The sequence below is a fragment of the Oncorhynchus clarkii genome, chromosome 16 (assembly GCF_045791955.1).
Source record: "Oncorhynchus clarkii lewisi isolate Uvic-CL-2024 chromosome 16, UVic_Ocla_1.0, whole genome shotgun sequence".
NCBI classification, from domain to species: Eukaryota; Metazoa; Chordata; class Actinopteri; order Salmoniformes; family Salmonidae; genus Oncorhynchus; species Oncorhynchus clarkii.
The window spans coordinates 51,019,374-51,033,024 of NC_092162.1; the positions used below are offsets into that span (position 1 = coordinate 51,019,374).

The following is a 13,651-nucleotide window of genomic DNA, read 5'->3' on the forward strand; positions in this document are numbered from 1 at the left end:
ATATTAACTATTACAAAATATAGAAATGCTGTTGCTTGTCTTTTACATTCTTGTGGAATGTAGATATGGAATGTGGAATGTAGACATGATAGATAAGTTGACTAAAGCACAAACAGACCTGGCTACTGGGCATGACAAAGAAACATGCATGGTCCATGTTTCATGCGACATTTTGAATTACACGTAAATGTTTTGTTGTTGCTAGGAGTTATGGTCTCATTGTGCCTATCTAGACTCTTATTCCTTTAATGAGCTGCAAGAAAATCACATTTAAATGTATATCAAACCATTTTGAAATGTTGTCCCTGATGTCACATATTGGCCCCATTTACCCTTTTTTGCACTGACTATGCACACTCACTGGACTCTAGTCTACCCATACACTCACAGATACTTACACTGACACTCCAACACACACATATGCATATTGACACCACACACACACACACACACACGCTGCTACTACTCTGTTTATTATCTATCCTGATTGCAGAGTCACTTTTACCCTTACCTACATGTGTACATATTACCTAAACTACCTCGTACCCCTTGTACATTGACTCAGTACCGGTAGTCATAGTATATAACCTTGTTATTGTTATTTATTGTGTTACTATTGTTTATTTTTATTAGATAATTTTCTTACTTTTTAACTCTGCATTGTTGGGAAAGGTCAAATTAAGCATTTCACGGTAAAGTCTGCTGTATTCGGCGCATGTGACAAAAATATGTTTGATTTGATCCATTCAACTTGGGCTCTGGTGTTCGGCTCTTGAACAAACCCCAAAAAACATGATTTCCAACGTTTTCTCCTGTACCGCTGTCATATGAAATCTCGCGGTAGGACTCCACTTAGATCACTACGTAATGTGCCGTGCTGCTTCTAGCGGCGCTGGTGACAGTGCTGAAAGCTGTTGGGGTGAGTTTTGTAGAATTAACTAATTGAAAATTACGGTTGAGAACCCCTTAATATAAGTGTGGGAGATGATGTTCCTCGTATTCAAGTTATATCTGTAAAAATAATCTGTAACCAATGTTCTTACCCTTCAAATCTTAGGCCTGGGCGGGGGCAGTGTTCTCCGGACGGTTTTGCTCGTCATAAATCATACCTATCTTATTTTAACAAACATTTCGGCGTATTAATAAGAAGCCAACGTACTGTCTAAACATTTTAATTATTTAATGCCTACCGGTATACCAACTATGTTTAGCGTTAAACTAATTTGCTGAAGTGGCAAACTAGCTGACCCGACGACTGCATTTGTTAGTAAACGTTACCTACTATCTGGACTGGCACGAGTTTACCAAGTGTTGGTTAGTTAGCCACAATCTAGCAGATTTAGCCTCATCTGTCGCAGTTCCTTTGTTGTCAGGTGAAACACTGTTACGGCGCCTGACAGCATTGTTAACATGTTTTAGCCATGGTTGTTGAAATTGGCACTATTGACATGTTCGTTTTGACACGTTCCGGAATTAAGAAGAAACAATGTATGATTAGCTAAGTGATCATAATAGGTAGCGAAGTAAAGCTAATGTTGTTGACTAATGTTAGACATTGATGCATTTGACGATTTGCTAATATCCGTTTGTTGTAGCTAGTTAGGTAGTTTGCTCATTTGTAGCTGGCTAAAGTGCTTGTTAGCAAACCACAGCATGTTACTTATGCAAACGAATGATGCGTTCGTTGGCTAGTACGCCACGTTACTGCATTGCAAAGCATGGTCGCTTGACAGCAGATCACATGCTATGGCTGTGCATAGCTGGTAACTAATTGTATTGTTTGTGCCGTTAACTTGTAAAACAATGTTTTAACCATCAGGGACAGTTGGTTATCTACGTTACTTCGGTACTATAATGAACGACCTAGCTAACTATTTTGCATTTATTAATGAACGTCGCAGTTCTAGTCAGCTAGCGGAAAGCCGATACAGTAGCTGGCTGGCTAGCTACCACCAGCTTGAAGGCCGCGAGAGACAAGGCCGTATATACGTGTTCATGTTGCATACTTCAGCATGCATCACTGAAATTAATGATTTGGTTAAACATAAAACAATTGCTAGGTAACGTTAGTAAGTAAACTAGTTAAGTGCTTCTGAACTCGACAATGTGTTCGACCACTTGTTTTGGAAATCTGTGCTAAAAGAGCCAATCACAGCCAGTAGTTTTAGTGGGTGGGCACGGTCCGCAAATGTTTTTATCGCTGCGTCATAAGCAGCTGAAAAGCAGACGCTCCCAAGTTACCTTTTTGTTTTCACAATGTTGATGTTCTTCAAATCACATTCTATTCGTCACATCCACCTAATACGACAGTGTAGTCTTTTCGCGAAATGCTTACTTTCTCCACAATGCAGAGTTAAAAAATTAAGAAAATAGTTACCCAAACGGTTAAGGGGTACGATGTAATTGTGGTAATGTGTACCTCGGGGTTTCTGTTAGAAGGAAACACCCTGCTTTTGGTGTATAAAAAGCCAGTTTAAAAATTTTCATAAAAAATGGCACGGGACATTTTAAAATGGAGGGGAAATAATTATTTTAAGAATATTCATTGACAAAATACTAATTGAAGTAAATATATTTGGTCTTATCGGTCTGTAAATTTGCATAATTTACTGGAATTCAATTGGTGCATGTGTATATTTGTTATTTATCTTATTTATCACACGTGCACAGCAGACAGATAGTCTTTGAGCAGAAAATATGTCAGACAGTGTATGTTAAAAATATGTTAAAAATAGTTCAAATGGCCAAGATTAAAAAGGGTGATTTAATTTATTTTTTTATTTCAACCGGTAATTGAAGCAAGTTTTCCATTCACCATTCAAATGCATAGGCAACGGAAGGCAGGCTTCATCAGCTCGTCACGCACCACTTTGCAATGAGCTGGAGGCAGTATGCCTTTTGAAAACGTATAGCTACTTAATTGTTTGAAACCTGAACGTTTTACCTTCGTCAAAGTAGTTTAGACAAAATCCGACTATGCGTTAGTGGAATTTCAATTGGTGACATAACTCGCTTTGAGACCTTGAAGTAGTTGTTTCCCTTGCCCTGCAAGGGTCGCAACTTTTGTGGTGCAATAGATAACAATGATTTGAGGGTGACTGTTGTCCATGTGTGCAGAGGGTCCCTGGTTCAAGCCCAGGTTGGGGCGAGGACAGGGACGGAAGCAATACTTTTACAAGCGGACGCAATTATTTTATAAAAACTTCCATATGCTTTTGAAACCAGTAGTCTATATCTCTTAGGTGCTATTGTTTTTCAACGTTCTTTCATTGTCCAGTAGCCAAATGCACATTCACATTTTAAGCTAAATGTTGTCATCTGTTGCATCAAACTCATTGCTTAAAATTAAATTTAAAAAAAAAAATATATATATATATATATATATATGTGTGTGTGTGTGTAGCCTAGGCCTACTGTTTGTATGAATTTGGGATCTATCGTCCCACAACTGTCCCAGTGTCTGTTTGGGATATTTCTTGACAAGCTGACTAATAGAATAGGTCAAATGTTCTACTATGAGGGGTAGAAGGTTGACATAGACAGCGTGTCCATAAGGCTAGGAGAAGCTAAGCTTTCCTGAAGTAAATTCCACAGTAAAACGAGTCCTATATTGATAGAACCTGAAAGGCCACTCAGCAAGGAAGAAGCCACTGCTCCAAAACCGACATAAAAAAGCCAGACTACGATTTACAACTGCACATGGGGACAAAGATCGTACTTTTTGGAGAAATGTCCTCTGGTCTGATAATACAAAAATAGAACTGTTTGGCCATAATGACCATTGTTATGTTTGAAGGAAAGGGAGGGGGGGCCTTGCAAGCTGAAAAATACCATCCCAACCGTGAAGCACGGGGGTGGCAGCATCATCTTGTGGGGGTGCTTTGCTGCAGGAGGGTATGGTGCACTTCACATAATAGATGGCATCATGAGGAAAGACAATGATGTGGATATATTGAAGCAACATCAAGACATCAGTCATTGAAGTTAAAGCTTGGTTGCAAATGGGTCTTACAAATGGACAATGACCCCAAGCATACTTCCAAAGTTGTGGCAAAATGGCTTAAGGACAACAAAGTCAAATTATTGGAGTGGCCATCACAAAGCCCTGACCTCAATCCCATAGAAAATGTGTTGGCAGGTCTGAAAAGCATGTGCAAGCAAGGAGGCCTACAAACCTGACTCAATTACACCAGCTCTATCAGGAGGAATGGGCCAGAATTCACCCAACTTATTGTGGGAAGCTTGTGGAAGGCTACCTAAAATGTTTGACCCAAGTTAAACAATTGTAAAGGCAATGCTACCAAATACTAATTGAGTGTATGTAAACTTCTGACCAACTGGGAATGTGATGAAATAAATAAATTAAAGCTGGAATAAATCATTCTCTGTACTATTTTTGACATTTCACATTCTTAAAATATAGTGGTGATCCTAACTGACCCAAGACAGGTAATTTTTTACTAGATTTAATTTCAGTAATTGTGAAAAACTGAGTTTAAATATATTTGGCTAAGGTGTTTGTAAACTTCTGACTTCAACTGTATGTCCCCATTACCAGTAAAACATAATCAAAATCTATTTTTTTCCCATACTTGCTGTATTGTTCATTTGTTTCAGTCGTTTCATTCTCAACCATTTCATCATACATCAGTAGTTCGAATGGCGCTAGGAGTGTGTTCATGTTCTCTAATGCCATTGAAATGGCAGCAGCCGTATGAGAACCAGCACATTCTTGAGCATGCAATATGGCTTTCTTCAGTACGAAATCCTCGTCGACCCACTGTGCTGTTAGACTCGCATGCTCATGGGGCTGACATCGCTGATCCAAATGTCAGAAGTGAAGCTAATAGCAGTGATGACCATAGCAAGTAGCTCATTGATGTGCGTTTCAACAGTACTGTGTAACTCCAGTAGGGCAACATCTGAAAAATAGTACCTACTTGGTAGAGTGTACCGGGGCTCGAGGTGGTCGTCCAGTCGGCAATAGCCAACATCATCCACGACACAACGGTTGATTGTCAAGGGCAAAATTCCATTATCTTGGTGTTAATGGATTTTGCCTTTGGGTTGTCTTGCTGATCTTTTCTTACTCTTTCAAATGACTGCTCGACTTGAACTTGTTTAGTTGTTGGAAGTGTGCGCTTAGAACAAAACTATGTAGTTGTTGAACTTCTGGGGGTGATGCACTTTCAAATGTGTAATTAGGTTTGTGGTATTGAAAGATTTCACTTTCTCCCCTCTGGAAATAATAGCAGTACAAATGTAGCATATTGCCTTTTTTATCTTCCTTTGAATCTTCAAAATAGATCCACACAGCAGACATTGTGGGCTAGGTTAGGAATGCTGTGTTGCACGTGTAGTGCAGTATTTTTCGTGGCGTCATCTACCTACGTTATATAGGTATGCAGCTTTAACATCAGTTTTTCACATCGGCGTTAAACTAGACATTGCGCCGATGTTGGCATTTTTAGCTAATATCGTCCTATTCTTCTGATATGCTTACCTATTTATTTTTTATATATTGTGCATGCTTAGTTTTAGGTGCCAAGCCACATTTCTTCAGCCTCGTTCACCACACTGTCTGTGGGTGGACTATTTCAGTTGGTCAGTGACGTGTACGCTGAGGAACTTGAAGCTTTCCACCTCCACTGCGGTCCTGTCAATGTCGATAGGGGGGTGCTCCCTCTGCTGTTTCCTGAAGTCCACGATCAGCTCCTTTGTTTTGTTGAGTGAGAGGTTATTTTCCTGGCACCACACTCCCAGGGCCCTCACCACCTCCCTGTAGGCTGTCTCGTCATTGTTGGTAATGGGGCCTACTACTGTTGTTGTCTGCAAACTTGATGGTTGAGTTGGAGCTGTGTGTAGCCAGGCAGTCATGGGTGAGCAGGGAGTACAGGAGGGGGCTGAGCACGCCCTTGTGTTGAGGATCAGCGAAGTGGTGTTTCCTACCTTTACCAACTCGGGGTGGCCTGTCAGGAAGTCCAGGGCCCAGTTTCACAGGGCGGGGTTCAGACCCAGGGCTCCGGGCTTAATGATGACCTTGGAGGGTACTATGGTGTTGAATGCTGAGCTATAGTCAATGAACATAGGTATTCCTTTTGTCCAGATGGGTTAGGGCAGTGATGGCAATTGCATCGTCTGTGGATCTATAGGAACGTGTGGAGAAGTGACAATATGCATGTGGATAGGTATACGCCCACTAAAAACCACTTAGCACCTCGAGTGATGAAGTACCCACTATTTACCACACACAATTAGTGATGTAGGTGAAACAGTGTCCGTAATAGCCATGGAGAAGGAGCTGCTTCCAACAAAGAAATAATTGATAAAAAGGGTTGAACTGTTAGTTATTTGGAAGTGGTTTGGCTTTTTGAAGTCTGACAAAGAGCAGAGCAATGTTCGGTGAAAATTGTGCCATAGACGGGTGGCTACCAAGTCTGGTAATACGACAAACCTTTTTCACCATCTGAAGCAAAATCACTCTTTGGAACATGCAGAAAGTTAGAGTTTGCGCCACGGTGTTGATAAAGCACCAACCAATCTAGGGATGTTCGCCCGAAGCAGTCAACACTGACAGGGTTTATGCCTTACGAGCAAACATTGAAAAGACACAAATACATCACACATGCTATTATGCATTGCATTGCTAAGGACATGCTACCAATTAGCACAGTCGATAAGGAAGGATTCAAGAGGCTTATCAATTGACCCCAGGTACGTGCTCCCTGGCCACACATTTCTCTCACACCGCACTGCCTAAACTCCTTGCCGAGTGTAGGGACAAAGTTGAGGAACAGCTCAAGACAGATTTGACGTATTTTGCCTCTACTACCGATCTGTGGTCTAGTCGCACGTCAGAGCCTTAATAGCCTCACTATCCACTATATTGACAGAGTGGGATCTTCAAAATAAATGCCTTCAAACTAGAGGTCGACCGATTTTAAATCAGAATGGCCGATTAATTAGGGCCGATTTCAAGTTTTCATAACAATCGGAAATCGGTATTTTTGGGTGCCGATTAAAAAAAAATATATATATATATATATATATACTGCTCAAAAAAATAAAGCGAACACTTAAACAACACAATGTAACTCCAAGTCAATCACACTTCTGTGAAATCAAACTGTCCACTTAGGAAGCAACACTGACAAATTTCACATGCTGTTGTGCAAATGGAATAGACAACAGGTGGAAATTATAGGCAATTAGCAAGACACCCCCAATAAAGGAGTGGTTCTGCAGGTGGTGACCACAGACCACTTCTCAGTTCCTATGCTTCCTGGCTGATGTTTTGGTCACTTTTGAATGCTGGCGGTGCTTTCACTCTAGTGGTAGCATGAGACTGAGTCTACAACCCACACAAGTGGCTCAGGTAGTGCAGCTCATCCAGGATGGCACATCAATGCGAGCTGTGGCAAGAAGGTTTGCTGTGGCAAGAAGGTTTGCTGTGTCTGTCAGCGTAGTGTCCAGAGCATGGAGGCGCTACCAGGAGACCGGCCAGTACATCAGGAGACGTGGAGGAGGCCGTAAGAGGGCAACAACCCAGCAGCAGGACCCTTTGTGCAAGGAGGAGCACTGCCAGAGCCCTGCAAAATGACCTCCAGCAGGCCACAAATGTGCATGTGTCTGTTCAAACGGTCAGAAACAGACTCCATGAGGGTGGTATGAGGGCCTGACGTCCACAGGTGGGGGTTGTGCTTACAGCCCAACACCGTGCAGGACGTTTGGCATTTGCCAGAGAACACCAAGATTGGCAAATCCGCCGCTGGCGCCCTGTGCTCTTCACAGATGAAAGCAGGTTCACACTGAGCACATGTGACAGTCTGAAGACGCCGTGGAGAACGTTCTGCTGCCTGCAACATCCTCCAGCATGACCGGTTTGGCGGTGGGTCAGTCATGATGTGGGGTGGCATTTCTTTGGGGGGCCGCACAGCCCTCCATGTGCTCGCCAGAGGTAGCCTGATTGCCATTAGGTACCGAGATGAGATCCTCAGACCCCTTGTGAGACCATATGCTGGTGCGGTTGGCCCTGGGTTCCTCCTAATGCAAGACAATGCTAGACCTCATGTGGCTGGAGTGTGTCGGCAGTTCCTGCAAGAGGAAGGCATTGATGCTATGGACTGGCCCGCCCGTTTCCCAGACTTGAATCCAATTGAGCACATCTGGGACATCATGTCTCGCTCCATCCACCAACACCACGTTGTACCACAGACTGTGCAGGAGTTGGCGGATGCTTTAGTCCAGGTCTGGGAGGAGATCCCTCAGGAGACCATCCGCCACCTCATCAGGAGCATGCCCAGGCATTGTAGGGAGGTCATACAGGCATGTGGAGGCCACACACCCTACTGAGCCTCATTTTGACTTGTTTTAAGGACATTACATCAAAGTTGGATCATCCTGTAGTGTGGTTTTCCACTTTAATTTTGAGTGTGACACTCCAAATCCAGACCTCCATGGGTTGATAAATTTCATTTCCATTGATAATTTTTGTGTGATTTTGTTGTCAGCACATTCAACTATGTAAAGAAAAAAGTATTTAATAAGAATATTTCATTCATTCAGATCTAGGATGTGTTATTTTAGTGTTCCCTTTATTTTTTTGAACAGTGTATATATATTCCATATTGCCCAGCCCTACTAGTTGCCTAAGAGCTAGAAGCATAGCTGCCCTTTCTGACTAGCATTGTGATTTTGGCTTCTGGACAATGAAAGAAAGTTGATATGAAAACCAATAGAACCAGAGAGAAATGCTGGTTAATGGCTTGAGGAAGTATTCATTAAATAATTGCCTTCATATTTCTATGGATGGATTTTCGCAAGGCTACTTTGAAGCAAGGTAAGACATGCCTCATTATTTGAAGTAAAGTAAAATGTTCAGGTTTTAAACAATTCTACTACCTCAAGCTCAAATGGAAAGTGGTGGGAGGCGTGCTGATAGTCAACGGTAGGCAAGCTATAGCCTATGCATCCGAATGGGAGGCGTGCTGATAGTCAACGGTAGGCAAGCTATAGCCTATGCATCCGAATGGGAGGCGTGCTGATAGTCAACGGTAGGCAAGCTATAGCCTATGCATCCGAATGGGAGGCGTGCTGATAGTCAACGGTAGGCAGGCTATAGCCTATGCATCCGAATGGGAGGCGTGCTTAACGAGTTGAGATAAAAATTGCCCCTTTTTATTAGTGGCCAGCAAAGTTTACACGCGATTGCATTTAGAATTGTTATTTGTTGCGCAATGACTGGGCTTTCAAAAGCAAGTTTCACTCCAGTACCCTATAGGCTTTGAGGAGCAACTCTCACTCTGTCTGACAGGTGGTAGGTTATTCAGCTCCTCAAACTAGGCTCTGTATGCTGTGCGCATGTGATAAATAAAAGGCATGACAACTAACGAAAATACACACGCCAATTTAATTCCACAAAATGTATGAAAATTAACCTAAAGCCTGGTAAGCATGAGTGGTCAAATGTATTTTCGGTGGCTAGTCATTAAATTCCTTAGTGACTAGGCAATCAGGATAGATAATAAACAGAGTAGCAGTGTGTGTGTCATCATTTATGTATGTGTTTTGGGGTAGAGTCAGTGAATGAACATGGAGCCGGTGCAAGAGTCTGTGCAAATAAAAAGGGGGTAAATGCAAATAGGGTAGCCATTTGATTAACTGTTCACCGGTCTTGTGGCTTGGAAGCTGTTCAGGAGCCTTTTGGCCCCAGGCATGGCGCTGAGGTACCGCATCAATGGTTTCAGTAAGGATTGTTGTCGGAGTGAACATACGTTTCTTCCACTCCTTTCAATCAACGTGACCATATTACCAAGGGTGATGAGTGTTATCAAGCCACATGTTAATGCAGATGTCAATTGGCATCTGAATGGCAAGGCATTATGATTAAGCAATAGGGCCAGGAGTGTGTGGTATATGGCCAATATACCAAGGGTAAGGGCTGTTCTTAACCTCTACAGTATCGGTGTGTGTGTCCCCCCGCAGGACGGTTGAGCTATCGTGCACTAATGTGACCATCATGACGTTTTAAGTATGAAGAACATATCTGAGATTTACAATTTAAACTTTCTGCCAATATAACTGCACTGTCCAATTTACAGTAGCTATTACAGTGAAACAACACCATGCTATTGTTTGAGAGTGCACAGTTATGAATTTAAATGTATTAATATACCAATTAGTCACATTTGGTCAGTCTTGATACATTTTGAATAGAAATTCAATGATTCATTGGATCAGTCTAAAACGTTGCACATACACTGCTGCCATCTAGTGGCCGAAATCTAAATTGTGCCTAGATTCCTAAGTCATATATTGGCCTTTTCTCTTGCATTTTCAAAGATGACGGAACAAAAAAACGCATATGATCTTTTACCAGATCTAATGTGTTATTTTCCTACATTACTTTCACATTTTCACAAACTTCAGTGTTTCCTTTCAAATGGTATATGCATATCAAAAAGAATATGCATATCCTTGCTACAGGCAGTTAGATTTGAGAACATCCTTAAGAGGTTTTCACGACGCAACGTGGTGTGCCCGGATACAGCCTTTAGCCTTGTATTTTTGGCCATATACCACAAACCCCTGAGGTGCCTTATTGCTATTATAAACTGGTTGTGAACGTAATTAGAGCAGTGAAATATATATATTTTTTTCCATAAGCATGGGATACGGTCTGATATACCACAGCTGTCAGCCAATCAGCATTCAGGGCTCGAACCACCCAGTAGATAAACGTAGATATGTAGATAAACAAAAGGCACCCGCTTGCTTCAGATTTGTATTTCTCAATGAAAAAATGTGCAAGAAAACAAGTATTCTCTCTGAATTTCAAGACTTAATTGAAAAATCCCTACAGTCGACCAATCACCAACAAAGGGGCGTAGACTTTTTTTATGTGCGTGTCTGAGCAGCTGAAAAACCTCTTACTAAAACTCCTACTAAAGTTCAAAACAAACAAAAAATTATGTTTGCACAAACTCTTCCGAAGAGTTTCGGCTGGTAAGCGTGCGAACGCCTTAAGCCATAGATTGCATAATTTCACTGAAACTTTGACTTCAAAGAGGTTCAACTGAGCACTGCTGTCAATAAACAACTCTAGCCTGATTGCCAAGTAAGACCTATCCACTCCTTGGAATGAAATTTGACCCCTTTCACAACATTATTTTTGAACACTCTGGAAACCAGGTCGGATGCCACCACATTGCGACACTGCCATGTCAGATTAGTTTTCACGTGGCCCTGTTCAGCCAATTGCATTGAGGTCAATAATGCCAGCAATGCCCAGCCATGGGGGTTGTCCCAAAAGCCAAACTTGGTGTGTCCCTACTTCTTGTTACTGTGTATACAGTTAGCTTGAATGTTAGGATCATGACAAATCAAATTTATTTATATAGCCCTTCGTACATCAGCTGATATCTCAAAGTGCTGTACAGAAACCCAGCCTAAAACCCCAAACAGCAAGCAATGCAGGTGTAGAAGCACGGTGGCTAGGAAAAACTCCCTAGAAAGGCCCAAAACCTAGGAAGAAACCTAGAGAGGAACCAGGCTATGTGGGGTGGCCAGTCCTCTTCTGGCTGTGCCGGGTGGAGATTATAACAAAACATGGTCAAGATGTTCAAATGTTCATAAATGACCAGCATGGTCGAATAATAATAAGGCAGAACAGTTGAAACTGAAGCAGCAGCACGGCCAGGTGGACTGGGGACAGCAAGGAGTCATCATGTCAGGTAGTCCTGGGGCATGGTCCTAGGGCTCAGGTCCTCCGAGAGAGAAGGAGAGAATTAGAGAACGCACACTTAGATTCACACAGGACACCGAATAGGACAGGAGAAGTACTCCAGATATAACAAACTGACCCTAGCCCCCCGACACAAAAACTACTGCAGCATAAATACTGGAGGCTGAGACAGGAGGGGTCAGGAGACACTGTGGCCCACTCCGAGGACACCCCCGGACAGGGCCAAACAGGAAGGATATAACCCCACCCACTTTGCCAAAGCACAGCCCCCACACCACTAGAGGGATATCTTCAACCACCAACTTACCATCCTGAGACAAGGCTGAGTATAGCCCACAAAGACCTCCGCCACGGCACAACCCAGACAGGATGACCACATCAGTGACTCAACCCACTCAGGTGACGCACCCCCTCCAGGGACGGCTTGAGAGAGCCCCAGTAAGCCAGTGACTCAGCCCCTGTAATAGGGTTAGAGGCAGAGAATCCCAGTGGAAAGAGGGGAACCGGCCAGGCAGAGACAGCAAGGGCGGTTCGTTGCTCCAGAGCCTTTCCGTTCACCCTCCCACTCCTGGGCCAGACTACACTCAATCATATGACCCACTGAAGAGATGAGTCTTCAGTAGAGACTTAAAGGTTGAGACCGAGTTTGCGTCTCTGACATGGGTAGGCAGACCGTTCCATAAAAATGGAGCTCTATAGGAGAAAGCCCTGCCTCCAGCTGTTTGCTTAGAAATTCTAGGGACAATTAGGAGGCCTGCGTCTTGTGACCGTAGCGTACGTGTAGGTATGTACGGCAGGACCAAATCAGAGAGATAGGTAGGAGCAAGCCCATGTAATGCTTTGTAGGTTAGCAGTAAAACCTTGAAATCAGCCCTTGCTTTGACAGGAAGCCAGTGTAGAGAGGCTAGCACTGGAGTAATATGATCAAATTTTTTGGTTCTAGTCAGGATTCTAGCAGCCGTATTTAGCACTAACTGAAGTTTATTTAGTGCTTTATCCGGGTAGCCGGAAAGTAGAGCATTGCAGTAGTCTAACCTAGAAGTGACAAAAGCATGGATTAATTTTTCTGCATCATTTTTGGACAGAAAGTTTCTGATTTTTGCAATGTTACGTAGATGGAAAAAAAGCTGTCCTTGAAATGGTCTTGATATGTTCTTCAAAAGATAGATCAGGGCCCAGAGTAACGCCGAGATCCTTCACAGTTTTATTTGAGACGACTGTACAACCATTAAGATTAATTGTCAGATTCAACAGAAGATCTCTTTGTTTCTTGGGACCTAGAACAAGCATCTCTGTTTTGTCCGAGTTTAAAAGTAGAAAGTTTGCAGCCATCCACTTCCTTATGTCTGAAACACATTCTTCTAGCAAGGGCAATTTTGGGGCTTCACCATGTTTAATTGAAATGTACAGCTGTGTGTCATCCGCATAGCAGTGAAAGTTAACATTATGTTTTCGAATGACATCCCCAAGAGGTAAAATATATATATATAGTGAAAACAATAGTGGTCCTAAAACGGAACCTTGAGGAACACCGAAATTTACAGTTGATTTGTCAGAGGACAAACCATTCACAGAGACAAACTGATATCTTTCCGACAGATAAGATCTAAACCAGGCCAGAACTTGTCCGTGTAGACCAATTTGGGTTTCCAATCTCTCCAAAAGAATGTGGTGATCGATGGTATCAAAAGCAGCACTAAGGTCTAGGAGCACGAGGACAGATGCAGAGCCTCGGTCCGATGCCATTAAAATGTCATTTACCACCTTCACAAGTGCCGTCTCAGTGCTATGATGGGGTCTAAAACCAGACTGAAGCATTTCGTATACGTTGTTTGTCTTCAGGAAGGCAGTGAGTTGTTGCGCAACAGCGTTTTCTAAAATTTTTGAGAGGAATGGAAGATTCGATAT

General features: G+C 42.6%; 1 protein-coding gene across 50 annotated transcripts in view; it reads left to right on the forward strand.

Annotated features, from left to right (window-relative positions):
* The first annotated feature begins 763 nt into the window (after positions 1-763).
* Positions 764-13,651, forward strand: part of LOC139368698 (cold shock domain-containing protein E1-like) — a 32,700-nt gene continuing 19,812 nt past the window's right edge. For all 50 annotated transcript variants that reach the window (XM_071107903.1, XM_071107905.1, XM_071107906.1 and 47 more), the window contains exon 1: positions 764-919. The gene's annotated coding sequence lies outside the window, so the exon portion shown is untranslated. The remainder of the gene's footprint in view (positions 920-13,651) is intronic.